The 12,875-nt window shown below is 41.3% G+C and overlaps 2 non-coding genes across 2 annotated transcripts; both read left to right on the top strand.

The window, feature by feature from the left end:
• Positions 1-1,019: 1,019 nt before the first annotated feature.
• Positions 1,020-1,127, top strand: LOC148567346 (small nucleolar RNA R71). The gene has a single exon (XR_015882094.1). It is a non-coding gene; the product is annotated as a small nucleolar RNA R71 (small nucleolar RNA).
• Positions 1,128-12,483: 11,356 nt separating this feature from the next.
• On the top strand, positions 12,484-12,587 carry LOC148567345 (small nucleolar RNA R71). The gene has a single exon (XR_015881437.1). It is a non-coding gene; the product is annotated as a small nucleolar RNA R71 (small nucleolar RNA).
• Positions 12,588-12,875: the final 288 nt, after the last annotated feature.

Below are 12,875 nucleotides of genomic sequence, written 5' to 3'. Positions count from 1 at the left end.
CTTCTTCAGCTTCTTCCACTTCCACCACATCCTCTGTTGGCACGTTTTCTGGTGGGCTTGGCTCCTCATGGTTCTTCTCCTGTAATGTGGTTCCAGAACTTAGAGTGATGGCATTGATGCCACCCTTGGGATTAGGTAGTGGTTGAGAAGGAATTCCATTAGAGGTTGAAGGTTGATGTGTGGAATTAAGTGAGGAATCCATCCGGGAGACGAGAGCTTGTAAAGTGGTAGTTAAGCCATTCAAACTAGAGTTCAGCTGAGCATGCATGTCTTGTTGTCCTTGTGCAAGAGAACGGAGCATCTCGTCATATGATGAGGAATTAGAATAAGCAGTCTGAGAAACTTGTTGTTGGGTCTGCTGGGGTCCTTGTGATTGTCTTAGGTTGGTTCTGATTCTGCTGTCTGTTGTTGTTATTGTTGTTCCATCTCTGGTTTTCATTATTGTCTCTGCCTCCTCTGTTAAAGTTATCCCTCCAGCCATGGTTAGAATTATCTCTCCAGCCTTGGTTGGAGTTGTCTTGCCATCCATGGTTATTGTTGCCACTTTGGTTGTAGTTCCCACCTTGTTGATTGTATCCTTGATTCGGGCGGTCATAAAAGTTGTGAGTGGCTGCCACAGTGTTGTCTTCCTGGAGCTGTGGGCATTCATCAGTATAATGACTATAATCAGCACAGATCCCGCATACTCTTTGTGGAACTAACTGTTGGCTTTGTTGTGGTGAAGGCTGAGCTTGTTGTGCTTGTTGTTGATTGAACTGCATCTGTTTAAGTAGGTTGGTCATTTCACATATACTCTGTGTTAGAGCAGTAGTTTCTTTGCTAGTGGAGATCTCTGCAACAGCTTTGGGGTTGCGCCTCTGTCTGTGATTCCTAGTGGACTCAGCTAAGTTGCTGATCAGTTGCCATGCTTCATCTGCGGTTTTGTACTTTTTCAGAGAACTATTACTGGCACCTTCCAATGTAGTCTTATCCTGGGGGTTCATGCCTTGGGTGAAATAGTTGATCAATACTAGTTTACCAATCATGTGATGGGGACATGCGTCCAGGAGATTGTTGAAGCGCTCCCAATATTCATAGAGAGTCTCTGATTCACCTTGAACAATGCAGGAAATCTCTTTTCTCAGTCTATCTGTGACTTTAGCTGGGAAATATTTTTCCAAAAATTCTCTCCTAAGTGTATCCCCATTGGTAACAGTTGCTTCAGGTTGGGAGTAGTACCACTCCCTCGCCTTTTCCTCAAGAGAAAATGGGAAAGCGGTTAACAGAATAGAAGTTTCATCTGCACCATGACGCCTAACAGTAGAACAGGCTGTCTGGAAATTCCTAAGGTGCTTGATAGGCTCTTGAGCAGGTAAGCCATGAAACTTGGGCACCAAGTTGATCAGTGTGGTTTTTTGTTCAAAATCTGCAGCTGCAGTTGGGTGATGTACTTGATACGGCTGTAGTGTAAAATCTGGGGCTCCTGCCTCCTGGAGGGTAATTTTCCTAGGTGCTGCCATGTTTCCTGCACGTAAATCAACTGGATCAGTAGTAAATGAGCTTGTCTCACTCTCAGATGGCGGTTCAGATTCGCCCTCAGATGAGACTGGTGAATTGATAATAACCACTTTACCACCCTCGGAGGCTAACCGATGTCGAGTTCGTCTAATATGTGAAAGAGTTCTTTCAATTTCAGGGTCAAATGGGACTAAACTCGGATTAGGCAATGAACGCGTCATTCAATGAGAAAGACATGTAACTCGTGGTAACAGAAATAAAAACAAAATATGCAAATAAAAATAAAATAAAATATATACACTAATTAATAATTTAGTACGCTATTGCAACTCCCAGGCAACGGTGCCAAAAATTGATGCATGGCAGAAGTTAACCAATTAAGAGATTTCAATTAAGAGACAGCGTTGCACGTATAGCTCTTAACCAGCTAAGATCTGCCTCACCAATTTAAAAAGGGTTAAGTTCAATTTTGGTCCCTAACGTAGGGGTCAAAAATTTGTTTCGTCCCTAAGTTTTTTTTTGAAACAAAATCGTCCCCGAAGTTGACAGTTGTATTAAAATGGTCCTTTCGCACCAAAAATAAAATTTAATGACAACTCTGCCCTTTGCGGTTTCTGTCCCTTAATGTTCATTCCCGCGAAGTGTCAGACCTCCTCATGAAGCAACGCATAAATCACCTTGAAACACTTAAGAACTGAAACGTTGCTGCGAAACCCTCAGACGTAGGTGCGAACAGAAATCATTGTCGTTATTGGGGGGTTAAGGTTGAGAATTGGTGTGCTGAGACATTGGTGAGTGATCGTCATCGCTGCAGCAGCTGATTGTTCAGGTACGATTACTTTCCATCCCTCAAGCCATGACGTCAACTGTTCAGAACATGTTGTTGGTTTGGTTTTGATGACGATGTTGCTCTGTCCGAGCATTTAGGGGTTGAATGCAGTCTTTTGAGTCTGCTGCCATAGCTAGGGTTTGTGAGTAATGTATTCTGCTTTATATGTGCTTGTGAGTAATGTATTCTGCTGTATTGCGGGGTTGATTGAGCAGAAGATGGTGCATATGAATGTGAGGGTGCATCATGGGGGTGCATTCGGTTATGAGGAGGGGGTTTTTAAGTACCTAAAGGGCCAAAGTACCATCATCAAGGACATTGACAGCGATCGTTGGTCTTTGTTTGAGGCCTATGAAGAACTAAGGCAGTTTGGGTACTTGCAGGCCAACATTATTGCGTTGTGGTATAAAGATCCAAGCTTTAATGATATGGAGACTTCCCTGAAGTTGATGAAGGGTGACGCAGAAGCAATCGACATGTGCAACATTGCTGGGTTACGGGGCTTGGTAGAGTTGTATGTTGTCCATGATGTTGGCGATGCCGAGCCGTTTCCAGAAGTGGGTTACGTTGACGTTGGGGGAGTTACAGAAGAGGGAACAGATGATGGGCTGGGCTTGGTTGTTTTTGAAGGGCACGGGGCTGAGGCAGTAGGGGCCAGTGCCGAACCTAATAAGGCAACCGAGGGTGGAGATGTGGGGGATGAGTTTCAGGTAGATGGAAGTGAGTCCAATGACGAAGATAGTGAGGACCCAGAGTACATGCCATCTAATGAGGAGGGGGACAGTGTAGGAGAGGTGCACTTCACTGATAGTGATGAGGATTTTGAGGGTGATAGTGGATTTGACGATGGTAATTCTGTGCCAGAAGAAGCTACTGCTGGGAAGGAAAAGGGTAAAGGTATAAGTCAGTTTAGTGATGAGGATGGAGCAGATAGTGATGAGTTGGAGATGGACCACATGATTGGTGGGGATGAGGGTTATGAGGACGCAGCTGAGAATAATGGTGATGATATATCAGATAGAGTGGGTCATAGGTTTCCAGTTCATAAACCTTTGAAGGATATGAGCAGCTATAGGTGGGAGGTAGGGACACTTTATGCATCCAGACAAGAGTTTAAGGAGACTGTGCTAGCATATGCAGTTCATACGGCTAGGAGCATCAAATTTAAGAAGTGTGATTTGGTCAGGGTTAGAGCTGTGTGTCAGAAGGACTGTCCATTCTGGCTCTATACTCATAAGGTTGGGGATGAATCCACATGGCAGTTAAGAAGCTTGAACCTCCAACACACCTGCATGTAAACGCACAGAGTTGGGATACTGCACACTAAGTGGCTTGGAGCGCAGTTTAAAAAGAAGGTAGAGTCTAATCCCATGATTAAAATAAGGGAGTTACAAGCAAAGGTGATGCACATAAACTAGTTATGCTACGATTTAGGAAATTGCACGATCGGCAAAATTCCTTCCGGCAAGTGCACCGGTTATCGTCAAGTAAAAACTCACAATAAAGTGAAGTCGAATCCCACAAGGATTGGTTGAGTGAGCAATTCGGATTAGAAGTTTGTTCTAGTTGAGCGGAATCAAGATTGAGATGAGTATTGCGGAATGTAAAATTGGCGGGAAAAGTAAATGACAAGAAATTGAAATGGCGGAATCTTAAATTGCATGAATTAAAGAGCAGAAACTAAATTGCTGAAATTAAAAGGGAATGGGGGTGATTGCATGAATTGAGTAGCAGAATGTAAAGAGAAAGTGGAAATCAGAAATGGGGAATTCATTGGGTTATAGGAGATATTGAGATCTCCGAATCAAAACATGTTTATCTCTTCCTCAACCAATGCGTTCATTGAATTTTGCTTGGCAATCTTATATGATTGGATCCCAATCCCTTGGCTCACCAATTCTCTCTAAAAACAAACAAATTCCCAATCCCTTGGTTTAAATGTTCATAAGAAGAGATGATGCTTGATCACTGATTATACCACACAGTTTCATGAACCACAATTTGGTAGGATTACATGTCACAATATCCATCCAAACCCCAATCCAATTCACTGTGAGAAAGCTTCTCTAGCATGAATCCTCCATTCCTTTCCCAAGGTTCCGAAGGATTCCAAGTATGAGTAGTTTCTTTCCCAAGACAACTACTAAATGGAATTAGATCGAGAAGCTTTCTAACAAAATTCAAGAGAAAAGATTGAAGAAGAAGATAAACTATTATTGATTCATTGAATTACAATAGAGCTCCCTAACCCAATGAAAGGGGGTTTAGTGAGTCATAGCTCTGAATTCAATTACAAAAAAAATGAAAACTAGCTAAAAGTGAAGTAAAAAGTCCTCTCTAACTTAAATTCTATCCTATTTATACACTTTCTATATTGAGCTTCTGTTGTGCTTCTTGGGCTTTGAGGCCTCTCCTTGCTTTCCTTTTGCCTTGGGTTTATGATCCATAATCTTGATGAGGCTGTTGATCCAAACTCTGTAACATTCATTGAGCCAACTTAGTGATAATCAAATAATGACACATGACTCAATAAATTGAGATTTCAAACTCATCAATCCTTCAGGCCCAATCCCATAAACCATGATATTCAATTGGGTTTCATACCAGAGTAAGTTTAAGTTATTGTTTGTGCTCAAAGACTAACTTAAACCGCAATGTTATTGGCCCAGAAACCTTTTTCAAGAGTGGCGTTTAAGTTGCAGTTTAAGCTTGAACTGCAGCTTAAACGCCAGATACTTCCAGTGAGGCCTCTTGTAGAAGCACGTTTAAGCTTCAGTTTAAGGTTAAACTGAAGCTTAAACGTGGAAATGGAAGAAGGCAGCCCTGGAGAGTAATGTAGTCGAACACGTTTAAGCTTCAGTTTAAGGTTAAACTGAAGCTTAAACGTGGATAAAGGAAGGGCAGCCCTGGAGGTCGAACACGTTTAACCTCCAGTTTAAGGTTAAACTGGAGGTTAAACGTGGGAATGGAAGGAAGCATCCTGGAGGTCGAACACGTTTAACCTCCAGTTTAAGGTTAAACTGGAGGTTAAACATGGAAGCTTAGAAGGGTAGCCCTGGAGGTGTCGAACACGTTTAAGCTCCAGTTTGAGGTCAAACTGGAGCTTAAACGTGGAAATGGAGAGAGCAACCCTGGAGGAGAAAATCTGTCGAACACGTTTAAGCTCCAGTTTGAGGTCAAACTGGAGCTTAAACGTGGAAATGGCTCCCTGGTGCTTTTCCCATTCTAGCGTTTAACCTCCAGTTTGAGGTCAAACTGGAGGTTAAACGTGGAACTCCTTCCTGAGTGGCATTATTATTCTGGCGTTTAACCTCCAGTTTGAGGTCAAACTGGAGGTTAAACGTGGAATGCTTCTTTGGTGGGACTTTTCATTCTGGCGTTTAACCTCCAGTTTAAGGTTAAACTGGAGGTTAAACTTCAATTCCAGCATTTCTTATCCTTCATGATTCTGGCGTTTAAGCTCCAGTTTAGGCTTAAACTGGAACTTAAACTCCACATGTGATATTCAAGCTTCCTTTATTGATTTTGTTGCTTCCTTGCTTAGCCTCTTCTTCCCTGAAATCATCCAAACAAATGTATCAAAGTCTTGCAAAATTTCATGAGAAATCTTCCATTCATAGCATTCAAGTAATATAACTAAAACTCATGGAATTTGCATCAAAACCATATTGTTTGGATGGTTCATTGCTTTGTTATTCTTTTAACCATTCTTGGTTACTTTAAGCTCAAGAAAATGCATAAAACCACTAAAACTAATAGAAAAATACTAGTGAAACTAGCCTAAGATGCCTTGGCATCACAACACCAAACTTAATACTTGCTTGTCCCTAAGCAAGTCCTGAGTTATTTAAGAAGAAAGTATGAAACAGAAAGCAATTACATTGGCTATATTAGCAAGCTTTTGAAGTTCCTCAGAAGGGTTTTATGCAGAAAGTTGCAGCATCACTTTTTTTTTTATCCTTATCAGGTAAGATTATCACTTTTTCATTGCATCCATCAAACTCTGCTATGGCCTCTTGTTATTCTTATGTCTTTGGCACTTTTCTCTTCTTTGTTTTTCTTTTTCTTTTTCTTAGAGCTACTTTGCTCCTTGTTTGCTTAGTGTCATGTGTTGCACAAGCCTTTGGCATTTTCTTTTTCTTATCAGTGCACTACACATATCCACTTTAGGCATTTTAGTTCACATTTCTTCTTGAGACATTGGTGCCCAGCACCTCTTTGTGTGACTAAATGTTTTGTATTTAGGTTGCTCTTGATAATGGACTTTTGGTTGATAATCCCGGGTTAGTTAACCCAAGTTACCAAGTGTTGAAACACTCCTCAGAACCTATTCATCCAAGCATATCCTTAATACATAAACACCACAGGCATTTGTCTCAGAGGTTCAAACCATTGATGCCTAGCTTATTTTCTCAATATTTTTGCTTTTTGGTTGCCCTTTTTCAGTGGCTTTTTCTTCTTCTTTTTCTTTCTTTTTCATGGCCAAAGACATTTATTCATCAAGATCCATAGACAGTTTTCAATTTCTACACAAAAAATGATAATTCTACACTCTATTTCCAGTGATGTGACTTAACAATCAAGCATGCATACCACCACTTAATTCTACTTGATTTGTCACTAACTGAGCCAAGTCACTTTTGTTCACACTTTTCTTTTATTTTTGGAAACAGAACAAGCATGGCAAGCATTTGTTTAAGAAGGTGAAGTTATATCCAAACATCCAGGCATTCACTTTATTCAAAGCAATAAACAGACAAATATACTAAAAACTTCACATTCCAGAAAGATTCAACATTTACAGTTTAAACCAGAACAAGCATGCTTTTGTTTGCCTTTTTAAACAATTATCAAGGAACAATACCACCTTGTGAAATTCCTTGTTTTCTCCTTGTTGCTAGGAAACAATTTGATTTCTCCTTCTTCTCCTAAATGTTGCTTCATGCTTTAAGATCCTTGTTTCCTTTCCTGCAAAGAGTGATGAAGTTGCTTGCTTCTCAAGCACTTGAGTGGTTAGCTCAACTATGTATGGGTAAGTATCCGAGTTTTGGTGTGCGAACACCAAACTTAGACTCCCACTTACTTCTCTATTCTTTGAGTCCTTGAGTTCTCTTTGGAATGAAGTTGCTGCTAAGGGTTCCAAACATTTCTGTGACTGCTTAGAATGGTTGTTCCTTTCATATAATTCAAAGGTTGTTGTGTTCAGTTGATCCTTATGGTGGAACACCAAACTTAGAGTCACACATTCCCCTTTGAATTATTGATCTACGAATTCATTGTTTGGTGTGAAACACCAAACTCATTTCTTTGCAATGCACAGAAACTACTTCACCCTTTTTTTATTGAAACAAATAAAAGAAACAGCAAAGGGTATTACCTCAGGTTGGGTTGCCTCCCAACAAGCGCTTCTTTAACGTCATTAGCTTGACGGTCAGCTTCCTCAGTTGAGGTGATATTTAACCTTGTCCTTCTCCTCCACATCTCCCAAGTAATGTTTGAGCCTTTGACCATTCACAATGAAGGTTCGTTGTGAATTTTCTTCCATGATTTCTACTTGTCCATATTTGGAGACCTTGGTGACAAGGAATGGTCCAGACCACCTTGATTTTAGCTTCCCTGGAAATAGCTTCAGCCTAGAATTGTAGAGCAATACTCTTTGTCCTTCTTCAAATTTCCTTGGGGCTATGTTGCTGTCATGCTTCTTCTTTGCTCTTTCTTTGTAAATTTTGGCATTCTCATAAGCTTCAGCTCTGAATTCTTCCAACTCTTGAATTTGCAACATCCTTCTTTCTCCAGCAGCTTTGCTGTCCAAGTTCAAAAGTTTCAAGGCCCAGTATGCCTTGTGCTCCAACTCCAGTGGCAAATGGCAAGCTTTTCCGTATACTAGTTGGTAAGGAGACATTCCAATTGGTGTTTTGAAAGCTGTCCTATATGCCCAAAGAGCATCATCTAGCTTAATCGACCAGTCCTTCATTGAAGTTCCCACAGTTTTTTCCAGGATCCTTTTGAGTTCTCTGTTAGATATTTCGGCTTGCCCACTTGTTTGTGGATGGTATGGTGTGGCTACCTTGTGTTTGACTCCATATTTTAGAAGCAATGCCTCTAATGGTTTGTTGCAGAAGTGGCTTCCTCCATCACTGATGATTGCTCTTGGAACTCCAAAACGGCAAAAAATGTGTTTTCTGAGGAAGTTCATGACTACCTTATTATCATTGGTTGGAGTTGCTATTGCTTCAACCCATTTGGAGACATAGTCTACTGCCACAAGAATGTAATTATTTGAGTATGAGGAGGGAAAAGGTCCCATGAAATCTATTCCCCATACATCAAACAATTCAAGTTCCAGAATGAATTGTTGTGGCATTTCATTTCTTCTTGGCAGATTCCCCGCTTTCTGGCATTCATGGCAGTGCTTCACTAGTTCCTTTGCATCTTTGAAGATAGTGGGCCAATAAAAACCACACTGCAACACCTTAGCTGCTGTTCTTTCTCCTGCAAAATGTCCTCCATAAGTGGAGCCATGGCAGTCCCATAAGACTTCCCTTCCTTCTTCCTCTGATATGCATCTTCTGAGTATGCCATCGGAATATTTTTTGAACAAGTATGGTTCGTCCCAGATGAAGTATTTGGCATCATTTACCAATTTCTTCCTTTGATGCTTGTTAAATTCCAACGGCCAACTCCCAGTGGCCTTGAAGTTTGCTATGTCTGCAAACCAGGGTGCTTTGTGAATTACCATGAGTTGTTCATCAGGGAAGCACTCATTTATATGTGTGCTTTGTGCGCTTCCTTCTTCACATGGTATCCTTGATAAATGGTCTGCCACCTTGTTCTCTACACCCTTCTTGTCTTTGATTTCAATGTCAAATTCCTGCAACAAAAGAACCCATCTAATGAGTCTTGGTTTGGATTCTTGTTTAGCAAGTAAGTATTTTAAAGCTGAATGATCAGTGAAGACAATGACTTTAGATCCAATGAGATAGGATCTAAATTTGTCAAATGCAAAGACTATTGCCAAGAGTTCTTTTTCAGTGGTTGTGTAGTTCCTTTGGTTAGCATTCAAGACTTTACTGGCATAATAAATCACATGTACCAAATTGTCTTTCCTTTGTCCTAACACTGCCCCAACAGCAAGGTCTGATGCATCACACATCAGTTCAAAAGGTAAGTTCCAATCAGGTGGGGCAATGATAGGTGCAGAGGAAAGTTTTTGCTTCAAAAGTTCATAGGCTAGCATGCAATTTTTATCAAATACAAAGGGTGTATCAGAGACAAGCAAGTTACTCAAAGGTTTGGCTATTTTCGAAAAGTCTCTAATAAACCTTCTGTAAAACCCAGCATGTCCCAAAAAACTCCTAACTGCCTTGACATTACTTGGTGGAGGTAGTTTTTCAATGATTTCCACCTTAGCTCTGTCCACCTCCATGCCTCTATTAGAGATTTTGTGGCCAAGGACTATTCCTTCTGTGACCATGAAATGACACTTTTCCCAGTTTAATACTAGGTTAGTCTCTTGGCACCTCTTAAGCACCAAGGCAAGGTGGTGTAGGCAGCTAGGGAAAGAATCTCCAAACACAGAAAAATCGTCCATGAAGACCTCAATAAATTTTTCAATCATGTCCGAAAAGATGGACAGCATGCATCTTTGGAAAGTGGCAGGTGCATTGCACAATCCAAAGGGCATGCGTCTATAAGCAAAAACTCCATATGGACAAACAAATGATGTTTTCTCTTGATCTCTAGGATCAACTACTATTTGGTTGTAGCCTGAATATCCATCCAAAAAGCAATAGTAAGCATGTCCGGCAAGCCTTTCAAGCATCTGATCCATGAATGGGAGTGGGAAATGATCCTTTCTGGTGGCTTCATTGAGCTTCCTGTAGTCTATGCACATCCTCCACCCAGTGACGGTTCTTGTGGGTATGAGTTCGTTCTTCTCATTTGGCACCACAGTTATGCCACCTTTCTTGGGAACTACATGGATGGGACTAACCCATGGGCTATCAGAAATGGGGTAGATTACCCCTGCCTGCCATAACTTCATGACTTCCTTTTGTACCACTTCTTTCATGACGGGATTCAATCTTCTCTGAGCTTGAATGGAGGGTCTAGCATCCTCTTCTAACAAGATTTTATGCATGCATATGGATGAACTTATCCCCTTCAAATCAGCTAGGGTCCATCCAATGGCATCTTGATGAGTTTGCAGCACCTTGATCAATTCTTCTTCCTGTTCTTGGCTCAGGGCAGAGCTAATGATAACATGGTGACTCTCATCACTACCCAAGTATGCATACTTGAGATTAGGGGGCAACGCTTTGAGCTCAGGTTTTGGTGCTTCCTTCTCTTCTTTCACTCTCTCTGGCATGCTTAGCATGGTTGTTTCAGCAGCCTTGATGTCACTATCTTCAATATCCTTGGTGAACTCCTCCTCTGCCACCTCCTTTATTGTTTCCTCAAAAGTTTCTTGTACTGCAATGTCCACTACATCAACCCTCATGCATTCCCTTAGTGATTCTGATGGATAGCTCATTGCCTTGAATACGTTAAACACCAATTTCTCATCATGTAGTCTAAGAGTGAGTTCACCCTTTTGTACATCTATGATGGCTCCAGCAGTAGCTAGGAAGGGTCTTCCCAGAATTATTGAAGCTTTTGCTTCTTCCTCCATATCTAACACCACAAAATCAGCAGGAAATATAAAATCTCCCACTTTCACCAACAAATCCTCAACTATCCCATGAGGGAATTTAAAAGTTCGATCTGCCAATTGGAGGGCCATTCTTGTTGGTTTAGCTTCCTCAATCTTCATTCTTCTCATCATTGTTAGAGACATCAAATTGATACTGGCCCCTAAGTCACACAAGGCCTTCTCCACCATGACTTCTCCTATGATGCAGGGGATTTGGAAACTGCCTGGATCCTTCAATTTCTGAGGCAGTTTGTGCTGGATGATGGCACTGCATTCTTCAGTTAACAACACAGTTTCCTCATTTCTCCAGCTTCTCTTCTTGGTCATTAATTCTTTTAAGAATTTTGCATAGAGTGGCATTTGCTCTATTGCCTCAGCAAACGGAATGTTGATTTGGAGCTTCTTGAAAATCTCCAAGAACCTGGAGAATTGACCATCCTTTTCACTTTTCATCAAACGTTGAGGATATGGTGCTTTAGGTGTATAAGGCTTCAGGACCTCTTTTTCTTTTTCTTTTGTTGCGGACTGTGTAAAAGGTTGTCCTTGTTCCTTGTCTCTCACATGTTCCCTTGCTTCATCCTCTATGGTTTCCTTTGAGATCTCCTTTAGATTCTTTCCACTTCTGAGGGTTATGGCCTTACATTCTTCCCTTGCAATAGCCTTGGCCGCATGAGAAACGCTTGTCCCAGGGTTTTGCTTAGACAAATACAAAATTTGATTTTCTAGCTTCAGGATGGCAGCTCCTTGGTTTTGCAGGTTAGAATTTACTTCTTCCTTGAAAGCTTTCAATTCGGTTATGTCTTGACTCATGGTTGCAAGCATTCCTTCTATCCGGTTCAATTGATCTTGAAATTGTTGGTTCGGATTAGGTTGGGTAGGTTGATTAATTTGGCCATGATATGGTGGTTGGGAGTAAGTGTTTTGTGTGGCTTGGTATGATCTTTGGTTGGAGTTTTGGTATGTGGAATTGTTATGTTGGTTGTGGTTGTAAGGTTTGTGGTTTTGTGGTTGGGTTTGTTGGTTTCCCCACCCAAAGTTTGGGTGGTTTCTCCAGCCTGGGTTGTAAGTGTTGGAATGTGGATCATATGATTGCCTTTGTTGGTTTCCCACATAGTTGGCCTCTTCCCAATCACCTCCTTCAATGCTTACTTCCTCTTGATCTTGTGTGTGTATTGCAGCCACTTGCTTTGTTTCTAATTGCCTGGTAAGCTCTGCTAGCTGCTTGGCAAACACCTTGTTTTGGGCTAGAATTGTATCAACATGGTTCAGCTCCATGACTCCCTTAGTGTTGTGCCTCTCTGATGCATAGTAGTACTCATTCTCAGCCACTGTCTCAATCACTTCAATGGCCTCTTCCACAGTCTTTTTCCTGTTCAATGAACCTCCTGATGAATGGTCTACAGCCTTCCTTGATTCATAAGAGAGTCCATCATAGAAAATGTGCAATTGCACCCAGTCATGGAACATGTCTGGTGGGCATTTCCTTGTCAAATCCTTGAATCTCTCCCATGCCTCGTAGAGAGTTTCACCATCTTGTTGTCTAAAAGTCTGAACCTCAGATCGAAGCCTATTGACCTTTTGTGGGGGGTAGAAACGTGCCAGAAACTTGCTTTCCACCTCATCCCATGTTGTCAAACTCCCCCTTGGGAATGATTCCAGCCACTTAGCTGCTTTATCCCTAAGTGAAAATGGGAACAAAAGCAGTTTATAGGCATCTTCCTGGACTCCATTGGACTTCACAGTGTCACAAATTCTTAGGAATTTTGTGAGATGTTGGTTGGGATCTTCATTAGCACTTCCACCAAATGAACAATGATTCTCCACAAGTGATATTAGCTGTGGTTTGAGCTCAAAATT

This window comes from Arachis ipaensis, chromosome B4, assembly GCF_059453495.1.
Source record: "Arachis ipaensis isolate K30076 ecotype BB chromosome B4, ASM5945349v1, whole genome shotgun sequence".
Classification (NCBI taxonomy): domain Eukaryota; kingdom Viridiplantae; phylum Streptophyta; class Magnoliopsida; order Fabales; family Fabaceae; genus Arachis; species Arachis ipaensis.
Note: the sequence above shows the minus strand (reverse complement) of the source record. Positions and strands in the feature narration are given on the sequence as shown.